Source organism: Haliotis asinina, chromosome 4 (assembly GCF_037392515.1).
Source record: "Haliotis asinina isolate JCU_RB_2024 chromosome 4, JCU_Hal_asi_v2, whole genome shotgun sequence".
Taxonomy (NCBI): Eukaryota; Metazoa; Mollusca; class Gastropoda; order Lepetellida; family Haliotidae; genus Haliotis; species Haliotis asinina.
This window is the reverse complement of record NC_090283.1, coordinates 76,893,440-76,910,596: the sequence shown is the minus strand read 5'-3', so window position 1 is coordinate 76,910,596 and position 17,157 is coordinate 76,893,440. Positions and strand designations below refer to the sequence as shown.

The 17,157-nt window shown below is 41.5% G+C and overlaps 1 pseudogene; it reads right to left on the bottom strand.

Moving 5' to 3' along the window:
- Positions 1 to 10,006: 10,006 nt before the first annotated feature.
- LOC137281912 (uncharacterized protein YwbO-like) lies at positions 10,007 to 16,429 on the bottom strand (annotated as a pseudogene).
- Between the last annotated feature and the right edge of the window lie 728 nt (positions 16,430 to 17,157).

Genomic DNA, 17,157 nt, shown 5'->3' with positions numbered 1-17,157 from the left:
TGTGTTCCACATAGATGGCTAGTCTAAAATGTGTGTTCCACATGATGGATAGTCTGAAGTGCGTTCCACATAGATGGATATCCTCAAGTGTGTTCCACATAGATGGACAGTCTTAAGTGTGTTCCACATAGATGGATAGTCTGAAGTGTGTGAAACATGATGGATCGTCTCAAGTGTGTTCCACATAGATGGATAGTCTGAAGTGTGTTCCACATTGATGGCTAGTCTGAAGTGTGTTCCACATAGATGGATAGTCTAAAGTGTGTTCCACATAGATGGATAGTCTGAAGTGCGTTGCACATAGATGGATATCTTCAAGTGTGTTCCACATAGATGGAAATCCTCAAGTGTGTTCCACATAGATGGACAGTCTAAAGTGTGTTCCACATAGATGGATAGTCTGAAGTGTGTGAAACATGATGGATCGTCTCAAGTGTGTTCCACATAGATGGATAGTCTGAAGTGTGTTCCACATAGATGGCTAGTCTGAAGTGTGTTCCACATAGATGGATAGTCTGAAGTGTGTTCCACATAGATGGATAGTCTAAAGTGTGTTCCACATAGATGGATAGTCTGAAGTGTGTTCCACATGATGGATACTCTGAAGTTTGTTCCACATGATGGATAGTCTGAAGTGTGTTCCAGATAGATGGCTGGTCTGAAGTGTGTTCCACATAGATGGATAGTCTGAAGTGTGTTCCACAAGATGGATATCCTCAAGTGTGTTCCACAAGATGGAAAGTCTGAAGTGCGTTTCACATAGATGGAAATCCTCAAGTGTGTTCCACATAGATGGATAGTCTGAAGTGTGTTCCACATAGATGGATAGTCTGAAGTGTGTTCCACATAGATGGATAATCTGAAGTGTGTTCCACATAGATGGAAAGTCTGAAGTGTGTTCCACATAGATGGATAGTCTGAAGTGCGTTCCACATAGATGGATATCCTCAAGTGTGTTCCACATAGATGGATATCCTCAAGTGCGTTCCACATAGATGGATAGTCTGAAGTGTTTTCCACATAGATGGATAGTCTGAAGTGTGTTCCACATAGATGAATAGTCTGAAGTGTGTTCCACATAGATGGATAGTCTGAAGTGTGTTCCACATAGATGGATAGTCTGAAGTGTGTTCCACATGATGGATAGTCTAAAGTTTGTTCCACATGCTGGATAGTCTGAAGTGTGTTCCACATAGATGGAAAGTCTGAAGTGTGTTCCACATAGATGGATAGTCTGATGTGCGTTCCACATAGATGGATATCCTCAAGTGTGTTCCACATAGATGGATATCCTCAAGTGCGTTCCACATAGATGGATAGTCTGAAGTGTTTTCCACATAGATGGATAGTCTGAAGTGTGTTCCACATAGATGAATAGTCTGAAGTGTGTTCCACATAGATGGATAGTCTGAAGTGTGTTCCACATAGATGGATAGTCTGAAGTGTGTTCCACATGATGGATAGTCTAAAGTTTGTTCCACATGCTGGATAGTCTGAAGTGTGTTCCACATAGATGGATAGTTTGAAGTGTGTTCCACATGATGGATAGTCTGAAGTGTGTTCCACATAGATGGATAGTCTGAAGTGTGTTCCACATGATGGATGGTCTGAAGTGTGTTCCACATAGATGGCTAGTCTGAAATGTGTTCCACATAGATGGATAGTCTTCAGTGTGTTCCACATGATGGATAGTCTGAAGTGTGTTCCACATAGATGGCTGGTCTGAAGTGTGTTCCACATAGATGGATAATCTGAAGTGTGTTCCACATAGATGGATAGTCTGAAGTGTGTTCCACATAGATGCATAGTCTGAAGTGTGTTCCACATAGATGGATAGTCTCAAGTGTGTTCCACATAGATGGATAGTCTGAAGTGTGTTCCACATAGATGAATAGTCTGAAGTGTGTTCCACATAGATGGATAGTCTGAAGTGTGTTCCACATAGATGGATAGTCTGAAGTGTGTTAAACATGATCGATAGTCTGAAGTGCGTTCCACATAGATGGATAGTCTGAAGTGTGTTAAACATGATGGATAGTCTGAAGTGTGTTCCACATAGATGGCTAGTCTGAAGTGTGTTCCACATGATGGATAGTCTGAAGTGCGTTCCACATAGATGGATATCCTCAAGTGTGTTCCACATAGATGGACAGTCTTAAGTGTGTTCCACATAGATGGATAGTCTGAAGTGTGTGAAACATGATGGATCGTCTCAAGTGTGTTCCACATAGATGGATAGTCTGAAGTGTGTTCCACATTGATGGCTAGTCTGAAGTGTGTTCCACATAGATGGATAGTCTAAAGTGTGTTCCACATAGATGGATAGTCTGAAGTGTGTTCCACATGATGGATAGTCTGAAGTGTGTTCTACATGATGGATAGTCTGAAGTGTGTTCCAGATAGATGGCTGGTCTGAAGTGTGTTCCACATAGATGGATAGTCTGAAGTGTGTTCCACAAGATGGATATCCTCAAGTGTGTTCCACAAGATGGAAAGTCTGAAGTGCGTTCCACATAGATGGAAATCCTCAAGTGTGTTCCACATAGATGGATAGTCTGAAGTGTGTTCCACATAGATGGATAATCTGAAGTGTGTTCCACATAGATGGAAAGTCTGAAGTGTGTTCCACATAGATGGATAGTCTGAAGTGTGTTCCACATAGATGGATATCCTCAAGTGTGTTCCACATAGATGGATATCCTCAAGTGCGTTCCACATAGATGGATAGTCTGAAGTGTTTTCCACATAGATGGATAGTCTGAAGTGTGTTCCACATAGATGAATAGTCTGAAGTGTGTTCCACATAGATGGATAGTCTGAAGTGTGTTCCACATAGATGGATAGTCTAAAGTGTGTTCCACATAGATGGATAGTCTGAAGTGTGTGAAACATGATGGATCGTCTCAAGTGTGTTCCACATAGATGGATAGTCTGAAGTGTGTTCCACATAGATGGCTAGTCTGAAGTGTGTTCCACATAGATGGATAGTCTGAAGTGTGTTCCACATAGATGGATAGTCTAAAGTGTGTTCCACATAGATGGATAGTCTGAAGTGTGTTCCACATAGATGGATAGTCTGAAGTGTTTTCCACATAGATGGATAGTCTGAAGTGTGTTCCACATAGATGAATAGTCTGAAGTGTGTTCCACATAGATGGATAGTCTGAAGTGTGTTCCATATAGATGGATAGTCTGAAGTGTGTTCCACATGATGGATAGTCTAAAGTTTGTTCCACATGCTGGATAGTCTGAAGTGTGTTCCACATAGATGGATAGTTTGAAGTGTGTTCCACATGATGGATAGTCTGAAGTGTGTTCCACATAGATGGATAGTCTGAAGTGTGTTCCACATGATGGATGGTCTGAAGTGTGTTCCACATAGATGGCTAGTCTGAAATGTGTTCCACATAGATGGATAGTCTTCAGTGTGTTCCACATGATGGATAGTCTGAAGTGTGTTCCACATAGATGGCTGGTCTGAAGTGTGTTCCACATAGATGGATAATCTGAAGTGTGTTCCACATAGATGGATAGTCTGAAGTGTGTTCCACATAGATGCATAGTCTGAAGTGTGTTCCACATAGATGGATAGTCTCAAGTGTGTTCCACATAGATGGATAGTCTGAAGTGTGTTCCACATAGATGAATAGTCTGAAGTGTGTTCCACATAGATGGATAGTCTGAAGTGTGTTCCACATAGATGGATAGTCTGAAGTGTGTTAAACATGATCGATAGTCTGAAGTGCGTTCCACATAGATGGATAGTCTGAAGTGTGTTAAACATGATGGATAGTCTGAAGTGTGTTCCACATAGATGGCTAGTCTGAAGTGTGTTCCACATGATGGATAGTCTGAAGTGCGTTCCACATAGATGGATATCCTCAAGTGTGTTCCACATAGATGGACAGTCTTAAGTGTGTTCCACATAGATGGATAGTCTGAAGTGTGTGAAACATGATGGATCGTCTCAAGTGTGTTCCACATAGATGGATAGTCTGAAGTGTGTTCCACATTGATGGCTAGTCTGAAGTGTGTTCCACATAGATGGATAGTCTAAAGTGTGTTCCACATAGATGGATAGTCTGAAGTGTGTTCCACATGATGGATAGTCTGAAGTGTGTTCTACATGATGGATAGTCTGAAGTGTGTTCCAGATAGATGGCTGGTCTGAAGTGTGTTCCACATAGATGGATAGTCTGAAGTGTGTTCCACATGATGGATAGTCTGAAGTGTGTTCCACATAGATGGCTAGTCTGAAGTGTGTTCCACATAGATGGCTACTCTAAAGTGTGTTCCACACAGATGGATAGTCTGAAGTGTGTTCCACATAGATGGATAGTCTGAAGTGTGTTCCACATAGATGGATAATCTGAAGTGTGTTCCACATAGATGGAAAGTCTGAAGTGTGTTCCACATAGATGGATAGTCTGAAGTGTGTTCCACATAGATGGATGGTCTGAAGTGTGTTCCACATAGATGGCTAGTCTGGAAAGCCTCAATAGATGGAAAGCCTCAAGTGTGTTCCAAATAGATGGATAGTCTGAAGTGTGTTCCACATAGATGGATATCGTCAAGTGTGTTCCACATAGATGGATAGTCTGAAGTGTGTTCCACATAGATGGATGGTCTGAAGTGTGTTCCACATAGATGGCTAGTCTGGAAAGCCTCAATAGATGGATAGTCTGAAGTGTGTTCCACATAGATGGATGGTCTGAAGTGTGTTCCACATAGATGGCTAGTCTGGAAAGCCTCAATAGATGGAAAGCCTCAAGTGTGTTCCAAATAGATGGATAGTCTGAAGTGTGTTCCACATAGATGGATATCGTCAAGTGTGTTCCACATAGATGGATAGTCTGAAGTGTGTTCCACATAGATGGATGGTCTGAAGTGTGTTCCACATAGATGGCTAGTCTGGAAAGCCTCAATAGATGGAAAGCCTCAAGTGTGTTCCAAATAGATGGATAGTCTGAAGTGTGTTCCACATAGATGGATATCGTCAAGTGTGTTCCACATAGATGGATAGTCTGAAGTGTGTTCCACATAGATGGATATCCTCAAGTGTGTTCCACAAGATGGAAAGTCTGAAGTGCGTTCCACATAGATGGAAATCCTCAAGTGTGTTCCACATAGATGGATAGTCTGAAGTGTGTTCCACATAGATGGATAGTCTGAAGTGTGTTCCACATAGATGGATAATCTGAAGTGTGTTCCACATAGATGGAAAGTCTGAAGTGTGTTCCACATAGATGGATCACACTTCAGAAACATGTGAAACATGATGGATCGTCTCAAGTGTGTTCCACATAGATGGATATCCTCAAAAGTGTTCCACATAGATGGCTAGTCTGAAGTGTGTTCCACATAGATGGATAGTCTGAAGTGTGTTCCACATAGATGGATAGTCTGAAGTGTGTTCCACATAGATGGATAGTCTGAAGTGTGTTCCACATAGATGGATAGTCTGAAGTGTGTTCCACATGATGGATAGTCTGAAGTGTGTTCCACATAGATGGCTAGTCTGAAGTGTGTTCCACATAGATGGATAGTCTGAAGTGTGTTCCACATAGATGGATAGTCTGAAGTGTGTTAAACATGATCGATAGTCTGAAGTGCGTTCCACATAGATGGATAGTCTGAAGTGTGTTAAACATGATGGATAGTCTGAAGTGTGTTCCACATAGATGGCTAGTCTGAAGTGTGTTCCACATGATGGATAGTCTGAAGTGCGTTCCACATAGATGGATATCCTCAAGTGTGTTCCACATAGATGGACAGTCTAAAGTGTGTTCCACATAGATGGATAGTCTGAAGTGTGTGAAACATGATGGATCGTCTCAAGTGTGTTCCACATAGATGGATATCCTCAAAAGTGTTCCACATAGATGGCTAGTCTGAAGTGTGTTCCACATAGATGGATAGTCTAAAGTGTGTTCCACATAGATGGATAGTCTGAAGTGTGTTCCACATGATGGATAGTCTGAAGTGTGTTCCACATGATGGATAGTCTGAAGTGTGTTCCAGATAGATGGCTGGTCTGAAGTGTGTTCCACATAGATGGATAGTCTGAAGTGTGTTCCACAAGATGGATATCCTCAAGTGTGTTCCACAAGATGGAAAGTCTGAAGTGCGTTCCACATAGATGGATATCCTTAAGTGTGTTCCACATAGATGGATAGTCTGAAGTGTGTTCCACATAGATGGATAGTCTGAAGTGTGTTCCACATAGATGGATAATCTGAAGTGTGTTCCACATAGATGGAAAGTCTGAAGTGTGTTCCACATAGATGGATAGTCTGATGTGCGTTCCACATAGATGGATATCCTCAAGTGTGTTCCACATAGATGGATATCCTCAAGTGCGTTCCACATAGATGGATAGTCTGAAGTGTTTTCCACATAGATGGATAGTCTGAAGTGTGTTCCACATAGATGAATAGTCTGAAGTGTGTTCCACATAGATGGATAGTCTGAAGTGTGTTCCACATAGATGGATAGTCTGAAGTGTGTTCCACAGGATGGATAGTCTAAAGTTTGTTCCACATGCTGGATAGTCTGAAGTGTGTTCCACATAGATGGATAGTTTGAAGTGTGTTCCACATGATGGATAGTCTGAAGTGTGTTCCACATAGATGGATAGTCTGAAGTGTGTTCCACATGATGGATGGTCTGAAGTGTGTTCCACATAGATGGCTAGTCTGAAATGTGTTCCACATAGATGGATAGTCTTCAGTGTGTTCCACATGATGGATAGTCTGAAGTGTGTTCCACATAGATGGCTGGTCTGAAGTGTGTTCCACATAGATGGATAATCTGAAGTGTGTTCCACATAGATGGATAGTCTGAAGTGTGTTCCACATAGATGCATAGTCTGAAGTGTGTTCCACATAGATGGATAGTCTCAAGTGTGTTCCACATAGATGGATAGTCTGAAGTGTGTTCCACATAGATGAATAGTCTGAAGTGTGTTCCACATAGATGGCTAGTCTGAAGTGTGTTCCACATAGATGGATAGTCTGAAGTGTGTTAAACATGATCGATAGTCTGAAGTGCGTTCCACATAGATGGATAGTCTGAAGTGTGTTAAACATGATGGATAGTCTGAAGTGTGTTCCACATAGATGGCTAGTCTGAAGTGTGTTCCACATGATGGATAGTCTGAAGTGCGTTCCACATAGATGGATATCCTCAAGTGTGTTCCACATAGATGGACAGTCTTAAGTGTGTTCCACATAGATGGATAGTCTGAAGTGTGTGAAACATGATGGATCGTCTCAAGTGTGTTCCACATAGATGGATAGTCTGAAGTGTGTTCCACATTGATGGCTAGTCTGAAGTGTGTTCCACATAGATGGATAGTCTAAAGTGTGTTCCACATAGATGGATAGTCTGAAGTGTGTTCCACATAGATGGATAGTCTGAAGTGTGTTCTACATGATGGATAGTCTGAAGTGTGTTCCAGATAGATGGCTGGTCTGAAGTGTGTTCCACATAGATGGATAGTCTGAAGTGTGTTCCACATGATGGATAGTCTGAAGTGTGTTCCACATAGATGGCTAGTCTGAAGTGTGTTCCACATAGATGGCTACTCTAAAGTGTGTTCCACATAGATGGATAGTCTGAAGTGTGTTCCACATAGATGGATAGTCTGAAGTGTGTTCCACATAGATGGATAATCTGAAGTGTGTTCCACATAGATGGAAAGTCTGAAGTGTGTTCCACATAGATGGATAGTCTGAAGTGTGTTCCACATAGATGGATGGTCTGAAGTGTGTTCCACATAGATGGCTAGTCTGAAGTGTGTTCCACATAGATGGATAGTCTGAAGTGTGTTCCACATAGATGGATATCCTCAAGTGTGTTCCACATGATGGATAGTCTGAAGTGTGTTCCACATAGATGGCTGGTCTGAAGTGCGTTCCACATAGATGGAAAGCCTCAAGTGTGTTCCAAATAGATGGATAGTCTGAAGTGTGTTCCACATAGATGGATATCGTCAAGTGTGTTCCACATAGATGGATAGTCTGAAGTGTGTTCCACATAGATGGATATCCTCAAGTGTGTTCCACATGATGGATAGTCTGAAGTGCGTTCCACATAGATGGATATCCTCAAGTGTGTTCCACATAGATGGATATCCTCAAGTGTGTTCCACATAGATGGATTGTCTGAAGTGTGTTCCACATAGATGGATATCGTCAAGTGTGTTCCACATGATGGATAGTCTGAAGTGCGTTCCACATAGATGGATATCCTCAAGTGTGTTCCACATAGATGGATAGTCTGAAGTGTGTTCCACATAGATGGATATCCTCAAGTGTGTTCCACATGATGGATAGTCTGAAGTGCGTTCCACATAGATGGATATCCTCAAGTGTGTTCCAAATAGATGGATAGTCTGAAGTGTGTTCCACATAGATGGATATCCTCAAGTGTGTTCTACATGATGGATAGTCTGAAGTGTGTTCCACATAGATGGCTAGTCTGAAGTGTGTTCCACATAGATGGATATCCTCAAGTGTGTTCCACATAGATGGATAGTCTGAAGTGTGTTCCACATAGATGGATATCCTCAAGTGTGTTCCACATAGATGGAAAGTTTGAAGTGTGTTCCACATAGATGGATAGTCTAAAGTGTGTTCCACATAGATGGATATCCTCAAGTGTGTTCCACATGATGGATAGTCTGAAGTGCGTTCCACATAGATGGATGTCCTCAAGTGCATTCCACATAGATGGATAGTCTGAAGTGTGTTCCACATAGATGGATATCCTCAAGTGTGTTCCACATAGATGGATAGTCTGAAGTGTGTTCCACATAGATGGATATCCTCAAGTGTGTTCCACATGATGGATAGTCTGAAGTGCGTTCCACATAGATGGATATCCTCAAGTGTGTTCCACATAGATGGATAGTCTGAAGTGTGTTCCACATAGATGGATATCCTCAAGTGTGTTCCACATAGATGGATAGTCTGAAGTGTGTTCCACATAGATGGATGTCCTCAAGTGTGTTCCACATGATGGATAGTCTGAAGTGCGTTCCACATAGATGGATATCCTCAAGTGTGTTCCACATAGATGGATATCCTCAAGTGTGTTCCACATAGATGGATATCCTCAAGTGTGTTCCACATAGATGGATAGTCTGAAGTGTGTTCCACATAGATGGATATCCTCAAGTGTGTTCCACATAGATGGATAGTCTGAAGTGCGTTCCACATAGATGGATATCCTCAAGTGTGTTCCACATAGATGGATAGTCTGAAGTGCGTTCCACATAGATGGATATCCTCAAGTGTGTTCCACATAGATGGATATCCTCAAGTGTGTTCCACATAGATGGATAGTCTGAAGTGTGTTCCACATAGATGGATATCCTCAAGTGTGTTCCACATAGATGGATAGTCTGAAGTGCGTTCCACATAGATGGATTTCCTCAAGTGCGTTCCACATAGATGGATATCCTCAAGTGTGGTCCACATAGATGGATATCCACAAGTGTGTTCCACATAGATGGATAGTCTGAAGTGCGTTCCACATAGATGGATATCCTCAAGTGTGTTCCACATAGATGGATAGTCTGAAGTGCGTTCCACATAGATGGATATCCTCAAGTGTGTTCCACATAGATGGATATCCTCAAGTGTGTTCCACATAGATGGATAGTCTGAAGTGTGTTCCACACAGAGAGAAAGTGTGTTATGGACTCGATACATCTGCGGGGACACTGTCTTGTTCATTGGGGGTTATACCACGTGGATGTGCAACGACGCCCCTACGGTCCCTTGTGCGTTCCGAGTTTAGATTGATGACCTCTAACCTAACTGTCCTTGAAGGATAGATCTATTTGACCTGTCGGTCAGGAGTTCGCCTAACGTTGCCCATGACATCAATCACTGGTTCATCGGACGGGATAATGAATCAGCTGTTGTGACACACTTCACACCGGCAATTTCTGGGTGGTTGATATTATTTTCTTTCCGTAACAAAAAATAACAAACTAAAGTTTAAAGTTTTAAAGTTTTTCAACTACTTTTATTATAAATTAACAATTGTAAATTTAAGTCAGGCCTTTGCTAGTATACATTTGACACGATCAAGCCGATCAGAGATAATATTGATGTTACGCTTCTCGTCACGTGACTAACATCAGCTCAGCCACAGGTAGTTTAATGGCTGTCGTCATAGGGTCACTTTTCAAAAGGGCAACACCAACAGTAACAAATCTATTACTCCATAATTGGCCACTGTGTATATTCACTAAGATGTAGATGTTTATATTCAGAGATTAAGCATTAATCTAGAAACGCAACGATTCTTCGCTAGGTATTTTAGAACAAGCTATACAAAGACAGCAGAGGACATACAATCACAGTGTGGGATATACGAGATCTATGTTGAATGATGGTTCCATTCCGTGGTAGATCGTCACCCATTATGTCCTTCACATCTGAAAATATAGAAAGTTGAAGTTTATTTATTGTACTTGTGCATTATCTGACAATAACAAACAGTTGACAACAGACTTGTAAACTGTGTGTCCGAGCTGTGGCTACTCACTACACTCATGTTTAGGGCCTAGATTTCTGAAGTTCTCTTAGCGCCAAGATAACTGCCATACATTAACGACCAGACAATCCAGTGATCATCAGCATGAGCGCCGCACTCAGAACGATATTCTAGCTATATGGCGGCGGTCTGTGAATAATCGAGTCTGCACCAGACAATCCAGTGATCCACAACATGAGCATCGATCTGCATTATTGTGAACCGATGGCATGTGTCAACCGAGTCAGCGAACCTGACCACCCGATCCCGTTAGTTGCCTCTTACGATAAGCATAGTCGCCTTGTGGCAAGCGTGGGTTCCTGAAGACCTGATCTACCCTGGATCTTCACGTGTCAGTATAGTTGAAATATGATGACATGTGTCTCCGAACCTCATAATGTCTTTATGCGTCTACAAAGGTGTCTTATTGTCGCAAGAAAAATATGTGAAACAACCACTCAGTGTTACATCTGTGCACTCTACAAGTTGGATGACTGAGACAGATAACGAAAAGATTATTGTCAAAGTATTATGATATCGTTTGTGATTTCATTACGAGTACCCCATCTTCAAAACTTGCTTCCTGCACGCATACACATTTAAACGCACACACACACGCACGCTTGTACATTCATATACTAGTACACGCAAGTTCACAAACGTACGCACGCTTGTACACAATTACACACGCCAGTTCACAGACGCACACACGCATGTACACACATACACACGCAACCTCACACATTCACGCATGTAGACAAATGCACATGCCAGTTCACAAACGCACGCACGCTTGTACACACCTACGCAAACCCGCACACACGCAGGCATGTACAAACACATGCACGCTTACACACACACACGCTTGTACACACATATGCACGCAAGCTCACAAAAGCACGTCTGTACATACATACACGCGCAAGCTCACAAACGCATGTTTGTATACACACACACACACACGAACGTGCACACAAACACATGTGTGCATTTATATACGTACCCACCTGTACACGTGTTTTAAGAAAGATTGCATGAACACATCCAGACGCACACCGTTTGTTTGAAGCTGTACCTTATTTTTGTGCAGTCTCCTCTGCCACCAACTCCATCATCTTCTTGAACTTCTCCACATCCTGCGCCCCCGAGAACATAGGCAGGTCGTTCATGTAGTAGAACGGGACACCTGAAGTAGCAGATACTGCACTTGTCACTGGACGAAGCATGTTACACAGTTACAGTTACTGTAACCAGTGTCAGCAACGAAACAAATCATGCTGCAAAGTTACAAATGTATTTTACATCCATGACACAAACTGAACTTTGAAAATGACTCTCATGATCTTGTTCTGTACAAGGGAGAGTGTGTTTCAGGTCTAAAGTGTTCAGGTCTAAATGTGTGAGGGCGCCTTCAAAGGAGTATATACAAGTAAAAATGCACAGTACTATAGGAAAGGTAAGTACGAGAGTGGCTTCGCCTCAAATTTATCGGCTACGGTATACAGTTCCAGTGAGCGGGGAACCTTTGTTCTCAAGTAGTTTTGCCATGTTATTTCGTCATTTGTCAAACCCACACACAGATGAGATACACGTGGGGATTTCTTGTGTGAGAATATACTTTATATGAGTGCAGTTATTTTCATGACAAACTTTAAGAAGACGAAACAAAACGAAATTAATGTACAAAAAACATCGTTCCGTGGAAGAATACAAACGTTCTCGGATGAAAAAAAAGAAATTTGTTATTGGTTTGTTGATTTACGTCGCACTCTTCAATATTCCAACTATATGGCGGCGGTCGGTAAATAATTGTGTCTGGACCAGATAGTCCAATCATCAACAGCATGAGCATCAATCGACGCAATCGATGACAAGTGTCAACCACGTCAGACAGTCTAACCTCCCGATCCGTTAGGCATGGTTACCGAAGACCAGTTCTCACCCGGATCTTCACGGGTGTCATTTACCCGGAAAAAAAGGTCCGACGAGGTAGAAGATTCAGAACCTCAGGTAAACCTACACCTACTTCATAACGGGTCTTTGCATTACAGCTTTCTATAAATATATGAAATACACGCTTCGAGGAATACGATGCAAAATCAAAGTCATAAATGTAAAATCTATTCCAGCTTTGTGCCTTGGATCTTGGGAAAGTGGTAGTACTCGTGTAAGGAATATTAATGTCTGACTTCATGTCTGTTTCGGGATTTTAGAATGCTTTCCACAAATCCTTTGCTCAATATGAAGTGCTCTGTCCACAGATATCCTTAGTCTTCTTCATAATGTATAGAATCCACAGATTTTGAATCATTAGTGATTGAATCACCAGTGACATACCGGAAACACCTTTCTGATTCCATGACAACGCTCTTGTACGGATGTCCTCAATGACCTTGTCGTTGTTGATATAGGCCCTGACCTCTGTCGGGTCGAGGCCAGCCTCTTTTGCCACTCCTGTTACGACGTCGTCATCTAAGAACTTTCCTTGTGTAAAATACGCCTACAAATATACAAGAAATATCCGCTTAAATATACATAGCTTTCAATATTACAAACCGAAACATCAGTCTCATTAACATTCAGACAATGACCTACTTTTCAGTCGATCCGAATTTTCTTGTGTGAAAGTGAAAAGAGACACAACAAACAACTATGGTTACACCGAATTCGAATTCCTTGCTTCATGAGAAAATGGTATCTACAAATTAATGTTAACTTTAAAGTTTAATGAAATCGTATTTCTATGTCTAGGGTTAGGCCACATGTCTTTAACTAAGAAGTCACAGATTGCCCTGTAGGAAAACGTCGTACAATGATTCACAATTCAACTGACTTACTGGTTACTCCAGCCATGTGTTTTCTTGTGCTTATTTAGTGTGCTTTTGTGATTGATATAATATCAGAAATTATACCTGCAATAGACGATACTAAACTGAATAAGTAACCAGGAGACACCAGTATTCCAACAGATTTTTTAAAGAGGGAGATCTGATTGCGCCCTGCCTATCATATTGTTTTTGCAGATACTGTGTACAGGTCATTTTCAAGCTACATGGACTGCTGTCATTTTAACACCTCTATATATAAAGGGGAGTAATAATAAACTATAATGGTAACACTTAATGTAAATCATATAAGCCATCATTAACAAGATTGTTATACCTCCTGCTTGTTCACCAATCCGGTTCCAGTCCTGGAAATATTTATGTTTAAACAAATGGTATTCATTATTTTGATTGCGCCACTGGTGTCAGACAAGGATATCCACATTGTCCCTTCTTGTTCTCTGTATTTATGAACGGGTGGACCAGGCCATTCATCAATTAGGGGTGACCAGCATGGCCCAAGTAATTAGTGTGCTATTTGTATCTGCGTTTTGGGAAGTCAGCGTTTTGGGAGGTCTGCTTTATGGGAGTGAAGGAGCGTTGGTTTGCAATATAAAAGTAATTAAATGTAACAAATAATACTGATTTATGTCTAATATAGCCAGTTGAATGAGTTGGTCTCAAAATTCTGGACTGGGTTTTGCGCTCATTTGACGAACCTATCCAGCAAAGGAAAAGAGACAACTGTGTAATCAATGTTTTGACTTGATCTTCCAGTTGTCCCTGAACATAAATATACTCTCCAACAAAAGTCTCCGTATCAAATTCGAGTCTAACGTGTTCTTGGTGCTTACGTCAAAAAGGCGTTCAGCTACGTCATCCTGCAGACTTCCCTCTCCCCCCTTCTGTTTGGCAAGGTCCAACAACGCATGAGCTTTGAGGGTATTGGGTACAACTGCGGCCTTGTGGGTAAAGTCGATTCCTACTTCCTGTCCGACTTGTTTCAGGTACTTGACCCTGTAATGGAGGAACATGCATAAGAAACTCCACCCACTAACAGCACCGCTGTATCTTAAAATCACGAGAAAAAACATGACTCACCTGACAACACCCAGCATCTCCAGACATATACATGGTAGGCGAGTCTTGTTATAATGAGTGCTACTGTTTTATAACTGGTACTGTACCAAATATATTCCCGTAAGTAATCATTGGCATAACTACACTCCATGGTCGACTGTTTTACGATTGTTTAAACATCAAAAATAACTTCAGTGGATGTTGATGAAAGAATGATAAAAAATACACGTGGTGTGTTGGGATCATTTGCCCCCAAACAACATACGTATTGTGAAAAGTATTTGGATTGTGACTTACAGGTGACTTAAAGATAGAAATATTGCAACTGTGCATCAGCTGTATTGAAAAATACGTAAATGCTTGTTCCGCCGAAGATCCGAGATTGATTTCCCACAGGTGTGAAGCTCTTTTCTGGTGTCCCCTGTAGTGATGTTGCTGGAATATTGCTAAAAGCGGTGTAAAACTAAACTCATCCACTCTGGGTATGAGCAGTGTTAGTTCACTTGTACAAGAGTATTGAGTTTGAGTCCACAGTTTTGTTGCTAGGCAACCGCCAGTAGTTATCCCGAAACACTGTCATATGCTTTTGATAATCCCTATATGATAATGATTTAAATCATTTGAGCTTGAACTTCCGTAGACAAATACGACGGTAGTATTGGCGTATTAGCGGCTACAAAAGCTGAAACTGCTAAGCAAATACGATCATTACTTAATTTAAAAAACATGACTGTCCACATTGACGGGGTAATACAGTACAGCAGTGGTTAAATAAAAGAAATGCCTTGTTCAGTTTCAGTGTTTGTTCACGACAAACATTCTGTGCTATTGGTGGTCATGTTGGTGTTCCGGGTTAAAACAGTCATCTAATAACCTGATAAAACGACACAGCACGTTATTTGAAGTTTCAGTGATATTTTCGGTCTGGTAACTTGTCACTGGGGTTGGTGTGAAACTGTTGATGAGGGTGTCGTCCAAAAATATTAAACACAGTGCACAGCTCCCTAGCTTGTGCTCCTCTTTCACCGCCCCCGCAACCACCCCTGTCTCTCGCTCCTGTTGTTCTATAGGGCGGTTCTCTAGCAGCTATCGATCTGTTATGCTTTTACTGACTGCATGGTCACGGTGACGTTTCAATTACTTTTGAGTACATTTCAGTACAGTTGAAGTTAATACTCTTGTTTGGTGTCAGACCTAAAAATTCGACCCGACCCTAAGTTTTTTTTTTACACTTGGAAAATGCAACTTTGACTCTCAAAATGTGTATACGAATCTTTGAAACTCTCAAGTCTTTATTTTTCGTAGAAAAGGTGTAAAGTTCCACAGAAATCAAGGGATTTGAGTCGCAAAATAAAATTACAAATGAAGAAGAGCGCCTGCCACCTGAAAGCCAAATATATCACAGGAATATCTGAAAATACAATAAAGGTTGAACGTAAGCAAGTAGGTGATGGTAAGCTCAGCCCGCTAGCTATGAGAAACAAGAGCACGCTTTATGTGGCCGAAGGTGAGAGATACACAGCTTTGTATGTATGGAGATACACCCACTCACTCACTCTCATTCTCACTCACTCACTCACGCCAGCACGATACAAGTCTCTACGGTCTGTATACTCACCCCGGGTTCTTGGGGTCCGCGAAGTTGGCAGATTTGGGTGTACCTTCCACGGGGGTGTTGGGCCGAAGGAGGAAGGGCTCCCAGCGAACGCGGAACTCAAACTTGTCAGCGAGTGCCTTCATTGCCGTCTCCAACTTCCTTTTGCCGACCCAACACCATGGTCAGATGACGTCGCTCACGACATCGACTTTAATCAGCTTCCTGCCCGCCATTATGTTGCCAGGTATCTCTACAACACCTTAAGCCGAGAAATCTGGCAGGTGTGTACGGAGTCGACAACAACGTGAAACTGTGTCACACGTTAAGGGCGGGTGGTAATATGGTGGACAGATGTGCTGAGTCATGAGATGTTATCACTGCATTTACCTCCCTTAGACCATCCCCGCCGTGCATTCGAGCATTTCGAAAAACTTCTGGAAAACATCAATGACTTGCAAAAAAGTGCAGAACAGTCAAGCATTGTTATAGACACAGGCCATACAGATCGATGATCGTTAAATGAATATCGTTTGATTATTGATTCTTATTTTTTTTTTTTTTTTTTTTTTTTTTTTTTTTTTTTTTTTTTTTTTTTTATTTGGTGGGGGGGGGAAGTCGGCGTCGAAGGGGTAGGGTAGTTTTAAAAAGTACATTTGAGTTGTCTTTTTCTCAATTTGTGGACTTTGATAATAAACAGAACATTACATTAGAACACACATTAGAGCTTAATATCCTCTTTGTAATCACATATTATATTACTTACCTGTCATGATATATTTTGCCACCCTGGCAATCAGTTGTCAATATCAAACAAGTAATACATGATAACATATTTGTGTTGCCCAGAAGTGTGAGAACCCATACCGGGAATATCGCGATCACCTGTGTTTATTTGAAGCATGAACTGATCCGATTATGCAGAGAAACTGAGGGTATGGCAAACTTGATATAACCATACGACTGAATGCGACTTGAAGGTGTAAAACACTCGACGTCTTGAAAGTGAACACACTTCAGTAGAATTAAGTGCGTACGATAACGTGTCTTATAAGCAAACGGAAGTATGAATGCATCGGCGGATCGAGAAATTTTCAAAGGAAGAATTAA